At 63.0% G+C, this 14388-nt stretch overlaps 1 protein-coding gene across 2 annotated transcripts in view; it reads left to right on the forward strand.

Annotated features, from left to right (window-relative positions):
• AXIN1 (axin 1) overlaps window positions 1-14388 on the forward strand; it is a 55444-nt gene that overhangs the window by 19514 nt on the left and 21542 nt on the right. The gene's annotated exons all lie outside the window — the stretch shown is intronic.

Below are 14388 nucleotides of genomic sequence, written 5' to 3' on the forward strand. Positions count from 1 at the left end.
TTTTTGCATAGAGCACGTAAGGTGGAGATTTTATAGCTGACATTGGCCTGATTTCTGTCATTTCTAGTGGAAACTTGTTGTTTGGATGCAAGGAGAGTTACTTGTTTTACAAGAATAATACCTACGTGTGAGTGTGGGCCCCGTGGCCTGGCTTGTCTCTGCTGCTGGAGAAGCACGGAAACGGGTCTTCCTGGGGCCGGTGCTCTGCACTTCGTGGAGATTCATCGGAAATGAGGAAACGTGCATATCCCGCCTCTTCTGGCGCCTTTGTCTTGGTCATTTCTTCATGGCGTTGGAGGCTCCATTAAGGGAGAAGGCGAACCTCTCGGAGCACGCTGCTTGGCTAGGAAGCCGGCCCCTCCTTCCTTCCTCCTAAGGGTTGGTCCTGGGAGTAAGGCCGGGATGCCGGGCAGAACCGCGGCGGAAGGCTGGCCCTGTGGCTCTGGGTGTGGGTGGTGATCTCACTCGGTGGTTGGCTCCTGGAGGGCGGTGGAGAAGAGCTCTGGCTTGGTGGCTCCCACGCACCTTGGGGTCTGGACCACACTCCCTCCCAGGGGAGGGATGTGCAGGTGTGGGGTGGTGCTGGTCTTTGCCCGCCGTGCAGTGTTGTGCGCGTGTGAGGAACCTATGTGAGTGCAGGAACTTGAGGCCCGGCCCAGGGGGCCATGGCTGGGCGTGTGGAGAAGCCAGCGATGGCACCTGGAACGCACGGTGCCACCTGGCAGACAGGGGACAGCCTGCTGATGAGAGCAGAGCCCGCACAGACGGCAGAGCAGACGTGCCCAGCGAAGGGAGCCGGACGAAAGGGAGCACATAGCTCGCTGTGTGGTGCCCTTTATACAGAATTCCCGCTGGCGGCCTCGGGGGAGAGGGGACCACCCAGAGGACTTCTGGAGGGGCGCAGGGAAACATGGGGCTGAGAGGTGCACTTGCTGTCTGGATTGTGGCAGCGGTTTCGCGGGTGTGGGGCTGTCACAGGAGTCATCACAGTCTGCGCTTCAGTGATGTGTGTGGAGCTTCAGGCTTCGGGAAAGCTCCTTCTAGACGGCAGTCTCCATGCCTTCCGCTAAGGGAGCGAGACTCGTAGGACCAGAGAAGGGCGTCCGCAGAGCCATGGTGGTGGGCCCCTGTGTCCTGCCACTGTCGCTTGGGTCTCACTGAGGCCCAGGCTCTGGGGAGGGGCTGGGGCGTCGGGAGCTGCCTTGGGCAGGAGGTTGCTTGGTGACGTGTCATTGGTGTTCTCGCCTGGCCTGACTGGCTCCTCGGGCGCAGGTTGGCGACAGGCCTGGCAGCATTTGAGTTCAGGATGCCCCGCCCTTCGGCTTGTGGAGGTGAAGGGACTGGTGCGGACCAGTTGCTGTGTGTTTAGTATAAATTACTACTTGTCTTGTCAAAATAGCTATCAGTCAAATTTATTTCGTAGGCTAATGTGTTGTTTCGGATCCTGTGATGGCACAGGGTAGGATCCTAATGACGTGACTTCCAGTGTTTATTTATTTATTTGTCAGGGAGAAAGAGAGCGCGCAAGCGCACGCATGCACAAGCAGCAGAGGCAGAGAGAGAAGCAGACTCCCTGCCGAGCAGGGAACCTGATGTAGGACTTTATCCCAGGACCCTGGGATCATGACCCGAGCCAAAGGCAGCAGCTTAAGTGACTGAGCCACCCAAGCATCCCACATCCCGTGTTTTTTTTTTTTTTTTAATATTTTATCTATTTATTTGACAGAGATCACAAGTAGGCAGAGAGGCAGGCAGAGACAGGAGGAAGCAGGCTCCCCGTGAGCAGAGAGCCCGATGCGGGACTCGATCCCAGGACCCCGGGATCACAACCCGAGCTGAAGGCAGAGGCTTTAGCCCACAGAGCCACCCAGGCGCCCCATTTCCAGTGGTTTTTGTCAGGCTTCTGTTCTCGCATAAAATCTGGTCAAATACTGTTGACACGTCAGTGTGGAAGCTGCTTGTTGTGACCTGGCTATGGTCACATGGTCCCTGCACATGACTCGGCCGTGGTCCCAAGGCCCCTGCAGGCCCCACCAGATGAGCATCTGCTGAGTGGTGCCTGTGCCTGAGTTGCCTTCCAGTGACGGTTTGTTTCCTGAGGTGCTTTTCAGCCCCCTCCTGGGCCTTGCATGCACACGGCCGCCCCCCTTCCCAGGAGGCCCAGGAAGGCTCACGCACGAAGGTACACTTGGCATGACTAGAACCCTCGGTGAGGGGCCTTGTACTTGCCTTGATTCATGAGATGATCAAGAACGTCCCTCTGGGACGGGAAGAATGGGGGATGGGGGGTGGGCGGTGCACGCTTCCACTTAGGGAATGAGGATGTCCCCAGGATGGAAGGTGCGGTGCTCGGAAGAGCCAGCCGAGCTGCGGTAGCGTTGTGACGGCAGCTACGCTCCGGTGAGCGTGACCTAACATAGACCTGTGGAGCCACGGTGCTGTGTGCCTGGAACCGATCTAACCTTGTAAGTCAACGATACCTAAATATAAAAAACAATTTAAAAATATATATGTATGGGGCACCTGCAGGGCCCTGTCAGTTGAGTGTCCAGCTCTTGGTTTTGGCTCAGGTCATGATCTCAGGGTCTTGGGATCAAGCCCTATGTTGGGGTCCACGCTCAGCAGAGTCCCTCCCTCTCCGTGCTCACCCAGGTGCACTTACTCTTTCTCTCAAAAAAAAAATGTATATATATTTATATATATTTAAAGGTTGTATTTCTTTATTCATTTTAGAGAGAACGTGTGGGCGAGCCGGGAGGAGCAGAGGGAGAAAATCTCAGGCAGACTCTGCACTGAGCGTAGAGCCCAAGTCGGAGCTTGATCCCACGACCCTGAGATCATGACCTGAGCTGAAACTGAGAGTTGGACTCTTAACCAACTGACTCAGCCACCCAGGCGCCCCTGTCCGTTAATGTCTTATATCCTTAAACGGATTTAACCATGTTGCCTTCAAGTGTTTGATGACAAAGACCTGAATTCCAGGCATGTGGTTCTACAAGCCTGAAGTCTCTTGAATTTATGGGTGTATTTATGAAATTTTTTTGTTTTGAAGTTTGTTTATTTATTTGACAGAAAAAGAGAAAGCACCAGTAGGTGGAGCAGCAGGCAGAGGGAGAGGGAGAAGCAGACTCCCCGCTGAGCAGAGAACCCGATGTGGGGCTCCATCCCAGGACCCTGAGATCATGACCTGAGCCGAAGGCAGCCGAAGGCAGACGCTCAACCGACTGAGCCACCCAGGCGTTCCTTACGGGTGTATTTAGGGATGTTGTGGAATGGCTTGAAGCTTCACTTATTTCTAAATTTCTTTTTTTTTTTTAAAGATTTTATGTATTTATTTGACAGAGATCACAGAGATCACAGAGAGGCGGGCAGAGAGAGAGAGGAACCAGGTTCCCCGCTGAGCAGAGAGCCCGACAGGACCCTGAGACCATGACCTGAGCCGAAGGCAAAGGCTTTAACCCACTGAGCCACCCAGGCGCCCCTTTTCTAAATTTCTATTTTATTTTTATTTATTTGCTTTTTAAGTAAACTCTTTGTCCCAGTGTGGAGCTCGAACTCATGACCCGGAGACGAGGAACCACACAGTCTCCCAAGTGAGCCAGCCAGGCGCCCTGGGCTGCTCTTCTCACTTTGCAGAAGTCACTTCAGCGTCTGTTCCTTCTGGTTAGTTCAGTTAGAATCCACGGATGTGGGACATCTGTCTGGCTTAGTGCAGCCTGCCCCTCTTGTTCTTGGGGTCCTGAGTTTGAGCCCCCGGTTGGGCATAGAACTTTCTCAAGACAGAGGAAAAGGCAAACAAAGTGAGCTTACACTTAGCCACGGTGGTCTGGGGTCCACGCAGCAAAGCAAGCACACCTTTGCGGTTTGCTGAGCCCAGGCGGGGAGCCACTTGCCCGGTGCTTGTAGGGTGGAGACTGTTCTCCTGACTCTCTGTAGGACGTCCCAGCGGGACTGTTCAGGACCGGAAAGCGGCGTTCAGCAGAGAGACGGAGCCTTGTGCAGGGAGAGAGGAGCACACAGACTGGAGACAGCCGTGTTCTCAGAGGGGAGGAGCTGGCTGGGAGCATCGTAGCCGTCAGTCTGGGGACAGTCCAGTGTGGCCCGAGGTGACCGCAAGTAACTCACTGTGGCCCAGGACCCATGTGCGTCTGTGCTGGGGACTGCCCCTTGCTGCACGGCTGCCTGGAGGTGAGGGAGCGTGGTGGGTCGCCCGGGACTCTCCAGGGGTGGCCTTGGTGTCCTGTCTGTCCACGCGTGTTTGGGTGCCGTGTCCGAACCCTGCAGGCTGCCCCGGGCGGAGCGCACCAGGGAGGAGAGGCCGCCGCTGTCACGCTTCCTTGCGCTCCCATTGTCGGCTTCAGTCACTGAAGCTGCCTGAGGGAGGCGGCTTCCCGCAGCGGGCGGGTGGGGCAGTGGTGTTCCGGGGCAGTGGCCCAAGGGTCAGGCCGCCCCGTGAGCTGCCTGGATGGAGGGACAGACGGCGAATCCTGGGACAGCAGCCGCTTCAGCGTGGTGGCCTCCCTGCGGTGCGGCCGCGGCCGCGACTCCGGGGCTCACGGGGCAAACCGGCCCGGCGGTGCTCTGGCTCGGTCAGAGCTGGGCAGAGACCCCCGGCAGCCGGGCGGCCGCCTCGGCCCTTCCTGCCCCTCAGCCAGCTTGGCCATTCACAAGTAAGAGAGGATAGCTTCCTTCTCGTTCTTTCCAGAGAGAGCGAGCGGGGCGCTCGCAGACTCGCACGCGCAGGGAAGGATGGGGCAAGGGCCGGGGAGAATCTCGGGGGGAGGCCGGGACTCGCGACCCTGGGATCTGCCGCCAGCCAAAAGCGCCAGTCGTTCGCTTCACTGACGGAAGCCCCCGGCGCCCCCAGAGGTGACCGCTTCGGGGTGGGCGCCCTTTCCCTGACTCCGGTGCCCGGCCTGCCCGCGGGGCTGTTCTGTGTCCCGGCTCCCGGCCGGCCCCCGCCTCACCCCGGCCCCCGCTTTCACTTCTGTCTGAGAGGCCACGTCCCCGTCTCCCCAGACTCTGGTGACGCTCTTTGCCCTGAGAGGCACGACTGAAGCCCCCGCTGTGATCCTGGGGCAGGGGACCTGCCCGGGCTTGGCTTTGCGACTTCCTCGTCCTCCCGCCTGCGTTTTCTTCAGTGGCTTCCGGGCCGGCCTCTCCTCCGCGTGCTGGTGTTGGCAGCGGGGACGGCAGAGGCCGAGCGCGGGAGCCCGCCTTGGCGGCTGTTCCTCCATGGGCAGGTGCGCGGCTCCCCGGGCCGGCGACGGGTGCGCGCGTGTGGCGGGAGAGCCCGGCGCGGGGCAGGGCGCGGCCGCTCACTCCTCTCACTCTCGGCTCTTCGTGGGTATCGCTCCTTCCAGAGACTCCGTGACTGCGGTTTCCGATAGGAGTTCCACAGGCGCAGAAGCAGAATCCGGACCCCCGGCTGCCGCGTCTGGAGCGAGGCCCCGACTTGCCCCCGTGGCCAGCGCACGGGGCCGTGGGGTGTGCTGGAGCCTCTCTTGCTGGTTTGGGAGGTGAGGACCCCCGGCGTGGCCCCAGGACCAAAGGGAGAGCGCGTGGGCCCAGCTGCCCGCGGGGAGGGACGGGCTGGCTGGGCGGGCGGGCGCTAGTCGGGACCGGTCCCCGCGGTCGCTGTGCTCAGCCGGGCCTCTGGGTGTGAGCAGGGCACGTGGAGGAGGCGGCCAGTGCTGGCCACTGTTGGCACAACGAGGTCATCTGCTTTCCTTCTGCCTCGAGGAGTTTGAGGGAAGAGCGGTGGGAGAAGGTGCTCACGGCCCCTGCTTCCTCCCTACCTGATCGAAAGGGGCACTTGGTGCTTTGGGGGTCAGGGTCTCCCGACCAGCCGTTGCTGAAGCAGCTGTAGTGGCCGCCGGCACGCCACACGGCAGGGGTGGGTGAGGTGTGCGAGGCCTTGGGGTGACAGGCTGGCCTTGAGGGGGTCACCGTGGAGGTGACAGGAGCCTTGGGTTCATGCATTGTCCTCTGCACTTCTGTACAACAAGCATGTCTTAGGATCAAAGATGTGTTCAGGAACTGACCAGGCTAAACCTAGAGAAGAAAATTCAGGGAGCAAACTCCCGAGGGGATCTCTAACTCCGAGGTCAAATTTGGGGAAATTTGGGCTTCCCTTTGTCAGCTCACAGGGGTGGGGCCCCACCTTCCCAGCCCCGGACCAGGGCTGCTTCTGCACTGGGCCAGGTGCCCCGGAAGCAGGACTCCAGCTGCGGGGGCTCTGGCGTCTGGCAGAAAGCGCTTCATCCAAACCCACGGCGACTCCTGCGGAAAACTGTAGCAGCGGTGGGTCTGCAGCGACGGGTGGTCACGCACAGAACGGGGCTCCCGGAAGCAGATGCCAGGGTTAGGCCTCGGCAGAGCTGCAGACATGGGGGTGTCAGACAGCCTGTAGGACGTAAGCTCCCTCCTCCCGGGGACTCAGGGCTCTGTTGGGCTCTCCAGACGACAGGAGAGCGGGCAGCCATGTGGCGACTTTAAGCAGCCACACAGATCTTCTAGGGCTACGGCGTGGGAGGGTCCCCCCTGGCTGCCCAGCCCCACAGCCCCAGGTCACCCCACAGCAGGCACCCCGCAGCGTGGCCCCCATGGCTGGAGGCTGCACTTGGAATCCGTGGAGTCTGATTATGTTTAGATGGCACGTGTAGCCATGGCCACCATCAGGCCACAGCCCAGATACGAAATCCCACGGAGAGCCTGAAGAGATGAGCCCATCAGAGGGGGAGCCAGAAGGAATCACCCGCAGGGCAGCAGGGAAGAACAGGAGGGGACCCCGACACCGTCACACAGACTCAGGAAGAAATGATGTTCGAGGAGCAGCCATTGGGCCCACAGTTTGCAGGGACAGACAGTCATGGCCCATGGGGTTTTGTGCACCCTCCCAGAGGGGACTCCCCACAGACGGGCAAAGGCCTGACATGCTCACGTGGTCATGTGGGTGACTAAGGGCTGCTCAGTACTGAGGCGACCGCAGTCACATTTTGGGCTTCAGAACACGCCCACACAAGGAGTTCAGTCCCGTGCCGCGATTGCTTACCGGCCAGAGACACAGGTGAGTGCGGCCCCACTGCCTCGAGGCCCTAGAACCGCCCTGAAGGAGCGGGTGTGAGCCGACCTGAGGCTCTGCGCTCACCTGGCACGGGTTCCGTGGCAGTAGCACTCGAGGACTGATGCGCTCGTCTACACCACAGAGAAGGGCTTGACCTGCAGCTGCCATTGTTGCTCAGGGCCAGGGCTTGTGGCATGTGTGGTGCTGAGCACAATGCCAAGGTCAGGGTCAGGAAGTGGAGGTCGTGTACAAGGCGCTGGTTCACGGTGTCTGTGCCGGGTGCCGCTGAGGACACAGCCAAGGAGACAGCTGGGATGGGGGTCAGAGCAGGGACGTTAACGGTGATTCATTTCAGATGCGGGAAGTGAGCAGACCAGAGGAAAGAGGGAGGCCGTGTGGCTTCCTTGACCCGTCAGCCACGAGGCCCACCTGTCACCTGAGCTGACCAGGGACCTCCTAACTTGCTAGGAAAGGCAGTGTGGGGACACGGGTGTCTGTCCCCGACATTCCCTCCAGACCGACGTGAATGCGAGAGGCCAGTGGGGCCAGCTCGTCAGCCGGGCGTGCAGAGCTGCTGTGGGACAGAAACCCAAGCGCTTTCCTGGAACGCTGAGCGCGCTTCCCGGTGACCTGCGGGAGGCACTATCTCTGTGCCGGAGCAGCCAGGGCCGAACGGGGACGCTAATACAATAGATGCCTGAATTTCTGAGAAAAAAATCACAAGACCGTCACTCAAGGACGCGAGACTGAGGGGGTTGACAGGAGTGTCCTTGTGGGGCGGGTGCTCAGGTGCAGGCTGCAGGCGGATGGGGGGGTCCGAGTGGTCCCCCCCCCCCCGTGGGGGGCAGGTTAGGCCGCAGAGGGTTTTGAGGAGGCGAGATCTCACCTCGGGAGAAGCAGGCGATTCGGGGCAGCCCTGCTGCTGACAATCGCTAGAGGTTGGGAACTATTTTTCATTTTTATTGACTATTTTTTTGCAGAGAGGGAAGGGAGCAGGGAGGAGCAGAGGCGGGGACAGAGATTTTTACAAATCTGACTGAAGCAGCTTGGCTGAGTCCGCCAGTGCAGCACCGGGTCTTGGTTTCGCTCAAGTGAGGATCTCGGGGTCCGGAGATGCAGCCCGAGTCAGGCGCTGTGCTCTGCTTGTCCCGCTCCCTCCCCTCACTTGTGCTTGCGCTCTCTCCCCCTCTTTCTTTCAAATAAATAAAATCTTGAAAAAAATAGAAAGGCGTGGTGAGGAGCCGGTGGGAAGGAGTGGCCATTCAGGGAGAAGGGGCCCCGGCAGGCAAGCTGCAAAGCGCTGCCCGCGCTGGGCTCAGCCACAGTAGGCGACACAATTCTTTGTCCTCTGGGTTAGCATCTGGTGTCGCGTCTGTGTCGGACTCAAGCTGCCCTTGTTCCATGGGTGTCCGGGCTCAGCGCCGGGAGGGCACCCCTGTGAGAGGCGGGAGCACGGTGTGCTCCGGACCTGGGTGGCTGTGGTGGGGAGGTCGCCATCAGCTGGCCAGACCCTGTGGGGCAACACGGACGCTGGTATCCGCCGCCTTCCACGGCCCAGGCCATATTCCCCAGGGCCCTAGGGGACAGGACTACCTTAGACCTTGCCCTCCAGTCCCTCAGAGACCCTGGGCAGCGGGACAGGTCTCTCCTTGGGGTCCTCGCCCGTTCCCTCAGAGACCCCGTGAGGCGGGACAGGTCTCTCCCCCGGGCCCTCTCTCCATTCCCTCAGAGACCCCGTGAGGCGGGACAGGTCTCTCCCCCGGACCCTCTCTCCGTTCCCTCAGAGACCCCGTGAGGAGGGACAGGTCTCTACCCCGGACCCTCTCTCCGTTCCCGGATCCCATGAGGCGGGACAGGTCTCTCCCCCGGACCCTCTCTCCGTTCTCTCAGAGACTCCGGGAGGCGGGACAGGTCTCTCCCCGGGACCCTCTCTCCGTTCCCTCAGAGACCCCGGGCGGCGGGACAGGTCTCTCCCCGGGACCCTCTCTCCGTTTCCTCAGAGACCCCGTGAGGCGGGACAGGTCTGTCCTCGGGGTCCTCTCCCATTCCCTCAGGAACCCGGGCGGCGGGAAAGGTCTCTCCCCCGGAGCGCCTCTCCGTTCCCTCAGAGACCCCGTGAGGCGGGACAGGTCTCTCCCCCGGACCCTCTCTCCGTTCCCTCAGAGACCCCGTGAGGCGGGACAGGTCTCTCCTCGGGGTCCTCTTCTGTTCCCTCAGAGACCCCGGGCGGCGGGACAGGTCTCTCCCCGGGACCCTCTCTCCGTTTCCTCAGAGACCCCGTGAGGCGGGACAGGTCTGTCCTCGGGGTCCTCTCCCATTCCCTCAGGAACCCGGGCGGCGGGAAAGGTCTCTCCCCCGGAGCGCCTCTCCGTTCCCTCAGAGACCCCGTGAGGCGGGACAGGTCTCTCCCCCGGACCCTCTCTCCGTTCCCTCAGAGACCCCGTGAGGCGGGACAGGTCTCTCCTCGGGGTCCTCTTCTGTTCCCTCAGAGACCCCGGGCGGCGGGACAGGTCTCTCCCCGGGACCCTCTCTCCGTTCCCTCCGAGACCCCGTGACTGGGACAGGACTCTCCCTGGACCCTCTCTCTGTTCTCTCAGAGACCCCGGGCGGCGGGACAGGTCTCTCCCCCAGACCCTCTCTCTGTTCTCTCAGAGACCCCGTGAGGCGGGACAGGTCTCTCCTCGGGGTCCTCTCCCGTTCCTCAGAGACCCCGTGAAGAGGGACAGGTCTCTCCCCGGACCCTCTCTTCGTTCCCTCAGAGACCCCGTGAGGCGGGACAGGTCTCTCCCCCGGACCCTCTCTCCGTTCCCTCAGAGACCCCGTGAGGCGGGACAGGTCTCTCCCCCGGACCCTCTCTCCGTTCCCTCAGAGACCCCGGGAGGCGGGACAGGTCTCTCCCCGGGACCCTCTCTCCGTTCCCTCAGAGACCCCGGGCGGCGGGACAGGTCTCTCCCCCGGACCCTCTCTCCGTTCCCTCAGAGACCCCGGGCGGCGGGACAGGTCTCTCCCCCGGACCCGCTCTCCGTTCCCTCAGAGACCCTGTGACTGGGACAGGTCTCTCCCCGGGACCCGCTCTCCGTTCCCTCAGAGACCCCGGGCGGCGGGACAGGTCTCTCCCCCGGACCCGCTCTCCGTTCCCTCAGAGACCCTGTGACTGGGACAGGTCTCTCCCCGGGACCCGCTCTCCGTTCCCTCCGAGACCCCGTGACTGGGACAGGACTCTCCCTGGACCCTCTCTCTGTTCTCTCAGAGACCCCGTGAGGCGGGACAGGTCTCTCCCCCGGACCCTCTCTCCCTTCCCTCAGAGACCCGGTGAGGCGGGACAAGTCTCTCCCCCGGACCCTCTCTTCGTTCCCTCAGAGACCCCGTGAGGCGGGACAGGTCTCTCCCCCGGACCCTCTCTCCGTTCCCTCAGAGACCCCGTGAGGCGGGACAGGTCTCTCCCCCGGACCCTCTCTCCGTTCCCTCAGAGACCCCGGGAGGCGGGACAGGTCTCTCCCCCGGACCCGCTCTCCGTTCCCTCAGAGACCCCGGGCGGCGGGACAGGTCTCTCCCCCGGACCCGCTCTCCGTTCCCTCAGAGACCCTGTGACTGGGACAGGTCTCTCCCCGGGACCCGCTCTCCGTTCCCTCAGAGACCCCGGGCGGCGGGGCAGGTCTCTCCCCCGGACCCGCTCTCCGTTCCCTCAGAGACCCTGTGACTGGGACAGGTCTCTCCCCGGGACCCGCTCTCCGTTCCCTCCGAGACCCCGTGACTGGGACAGGACTCTCCCTGGACCCTCTCTCTGTTCTCTCAGAGACCCCGTGAGGCGGGACAGGTCTCTCCCCCGGACCCTCTCTCCCTTCCCTCAGAGACCCGGTGAGGCGGGACAAGTCTCTCCCCCGGACCCTCTCTCCGTTCCCTCAGAGACCCCGTGAGGCGGGACAGGTCTCTCCTCGGGGTCCTCTCCCGTTCCTCAGAGACCCCGGGAGGCGGGACAGGTCTCTCCCCCGGACCCTCTCTCCGTTCCCTCAGAGACCCCGGGAGGCGGGACAGGTCTCTCCCCGGGACCCTCTCTCCGTTTCCTCAGAGACCCCGTGAGGCGGGACAGGTCTCTCCCCGGGACCCTCTCTCCGTTCCCTCCGAGACCCCGTGACTGGGACAGGACTCTCCCTGGACCCTCTCTCTGTTCTCTCAGAGACCCCGTGAGGCGGGACAGGTCTCTCCCCTGGACCCTCTCTCCCTTCCCTCAGAGACCCGGTGAGGCGGGACAAGTCTCTCCCCCGGACCCTCTCTCCGTTCTCTCAGAGACCCCGTGAGGCGGGACAGGTCTCTCCTCGGGGTCCTCTCCCGTTCCTCAGAGACCCCGTGAAGAGGGACAGGTCTCTCCCCGGACCCTCTCTTCGTTCCCTGAGACCCCGTGAGGCGGGACAGGTCTCTCCCCCGGACCCTCTCCCGTTCCCTCAGAGACCCCGGGCGGCGGGACAGGTCTCTCCCCCGGAACCGCTCTCCGTTCCCTCAGAGACCCCGTGAGGCGGGACAGGTCTCTCCCCCGGACCCTCTCTCCGTTCCCTCAGAGACCCCGGGAGGCGGGACAGGTCTCTCCCCGGGATTCTCTCTCCGTTCCCTCAGAGACCCCGGGCGGCGGGACAGGTCTCTCCCCCGGACCCGCTCTCCGTTCCCTCAGAGACCCCGGGCGGCGGGACAGGTCTCTCCCCCGGAACCGCTCTCCGTTCCCTCAGAGACCCCGCGAAGCGGGACAGGTCTCTCCCCGGGACCCTCTCCCGTTCCCTCAGAGACCCCGGGCGGCGGGACAGGTCTCTCCCCCGGAACCGCTCTCCGTTCCCTCAGAGACCCCGTGAAGCGGGACAGGTCTCTCCCCGGGACCCTCTCCCGTTCCCTCAGAGACCCCGGGCCGTGCTGGCCGGTCTTGCGGTGATTCCGTTGTTTCCGGCGCTGCCATCCGGGTTCTGCGTCCATGGCGTGTCCGTTTTCCTTTCCCGCCGCCAGCGCGCGAGACTCTGTAGAAGCGGGTGTCCCGCCCAGGGAGCGCGTCTCCGGCGCATGCAGGTCACAGGACGTCCGGAGTGCGGCGTCAGGCGGGGCCCAAGCGGGCGGGACGCGCGGTCACCCGAAGCGGCACAGGCACCCGTGGCGGTCACTGTGGGGAGCGTCGCGGCAGGAGCCTGGACTGACGCTGTCCTTGGGGCAGCGGCTTCTGCGGAGCCGGGCGGCGGGGCGGCGTGTCGTCCCTCCGGCCGTCGCGGGGCGGAGCCGGTGCCCCGGTGGTCGTCTTCCCGGGAACGTGGCTCGCGCAGGGCCGGCTCTCGCGTTCGGGTCGCGGGAAAGTCATCTCCGCCCGAGGGCGGGACCGCAGCGGCCGCCCCGGAGGACGGCGTCGGAGGAAACTCCAGCTGCCGGTTCTCGAGCCCCGGAAGACCCCGCGGACGGGATCGGCGGATCGAGTTCACCTGCCGCAGGACGTGCTTCCCCTCGAGCCTCCGTCCCGCGACCCGGAGAGAACGCGCCGCCCCGCCCCGCTTCCTGGCGGTCCCGCGGGTCGCGCTTCCCTCCGGCCGCGTCCTCTCGCGGCTCCCGCGCCGGAGCGCTCTGGCCTGCGGCCGGCGGCGGAGCCTTACGGTCTGGAAGGTTCGAAGGGGAAGCGAGCGCAGGAGGGCCTCGGCCTTTCCAGTCTTCCCTCTGGTCCGGCGTTCTCTTTGCTCCCGCCCGCGTGCGCAGCGGTTCGCTGTGTCCCGGCGGCGGCTTCGGAAGCCCCGAAACCCTCCCTTCCTCGCTGTTGGCCTCAAGTCGGACGTTCTGTCTGGAGTCTCTGCTCGGAGCGGCCGGAGCCGCGCGGCGAGACGGAGTCTGCGTCCCGGCAGGGCTGGCCGCGGCCGCGCTCCCCCGTGTGGCCCCCGCGCCGGCTGCTCTTCGCTCTTTCACTGGAGCGTTTGTCGTTGGACCACATCGTGTTTCTGTGGCCAGAACTGGGAGTTCTTCCACCGCACGGAGCGGCCGAGAACCGTTCGCTTCGCGCGCGCCTGCGGCCGGAACTTGGGTCGTGGTTGCGGCGGCGGCTCTGCTCGCCGGTGCGGCGGGAGCGCCAGGCCCGTGAAGACGCCGCGGCGGGAGCGCCGGCGGGCTCCGTGGTGTGTGCTCTGCCCCGGTGGCGAGTGCCGCCTCGTTTAAAACAATTTAAAACCACAGTCAGAATCAGTCTAGTGGCCCTGCAGGCGCACGTCGTTTTGTCTGCCTCACGTCAGATGTCACCTGGGCGAGCTGTAAACAAACACAGGACCAGGGACAGGCTGTCTGTGTCACTGTCCACGTCCCCATCCCCGGCCGCGAGCCCCTGGCCGGACCCTGTTCTGAGCGCCTTCACCGCCCTGCCTCGGCTGGAACTGGTTCGTGGCCTCCACGGGGGTGGCAGGTGGGTCAGGAGGCCCAGTGTGCAGGGACAGTGACTGACCGCTCTCTGCTGCGGGGACGTGGAGCTGGGACGTAAGGGATGTGGCCGTGTCACCGGCCTTCCTCCTTCGCTGGTTGGCACTCTGCTGTTGTCCGAGGCCTCGGGTGCTGCCCCTCCTGAGACCGTGGTGCCCAGGCCTCCGGGAGAGTTGGCCCCACCTGCTCGGGCCTCTCCTCCAGCGACGGCGTGCCCGGCCCAGCCTGTGGGACGGGCGTTCAGGATGCTGAGGTGCCTGGTCCCCAGTCCTGCTGAAGCATCTTTTCTCACTGTGTGTGTGGTTGGGATTGGAGCTTCCAGAAAGTTCTGTCGATCTGCTGACCATTGTCCACAGAGCTTCTGTCAGCTGAGCAGCAGTCTGGTTTCCCTCCTTCTGCGCTGAGGGTGGCACGGTTCATCCCAGGTCCCCAGCACTCAGTACAGGCTGTTGTCCCTCCATGTGACAAGCGTTTGGGTCCCGTTGTCAGCAGTGAGGCTGGGGCTCGAGGCGTACGAATCACTGAGCACTCAAGGTGCGTACCCCGGCCACCAGGAGGACTCGACGGGCCCGCATAGGGAGAACTGTGCTATCGTGTGTCCCCTGGCCCAGGACCCGTGTGTTGCTGTGTGAGGACGATCTTTGGGGAGGTGGCCTGGGAGCAGAGTCTAGACAGGAGGAGAGCGCAGCCTCCAGAAAGAGGCACGCGAAGGGAGGACCAAGATTGGCCTTGAAAATTACTCAGAATAAGGTGGATTATTCAGTATTTGGTGCTAACAACGGACTCTCCACTTTGATGCAAGGAAACGAGGTAGATAATATACCCACCACTCTAGGTGAAGTTGTAAATTTAAAAAAATTACCTGAGCATTTGGGGAAAGATAAAAGAATACAGTTTTA

This window comes from Meles meles, chromosome 21 (assembly GCF_922984935.1).
Source record: "Meles meles chromosome 21, mMelMel3.1 paternal haplotype, whole genome shotgun sequence".
Lineage (NCBI taxonomy): Eukaryota > Metazoa > Chordata > Mammalia > Carnivora > Mustelidae > Meles > Meles meles.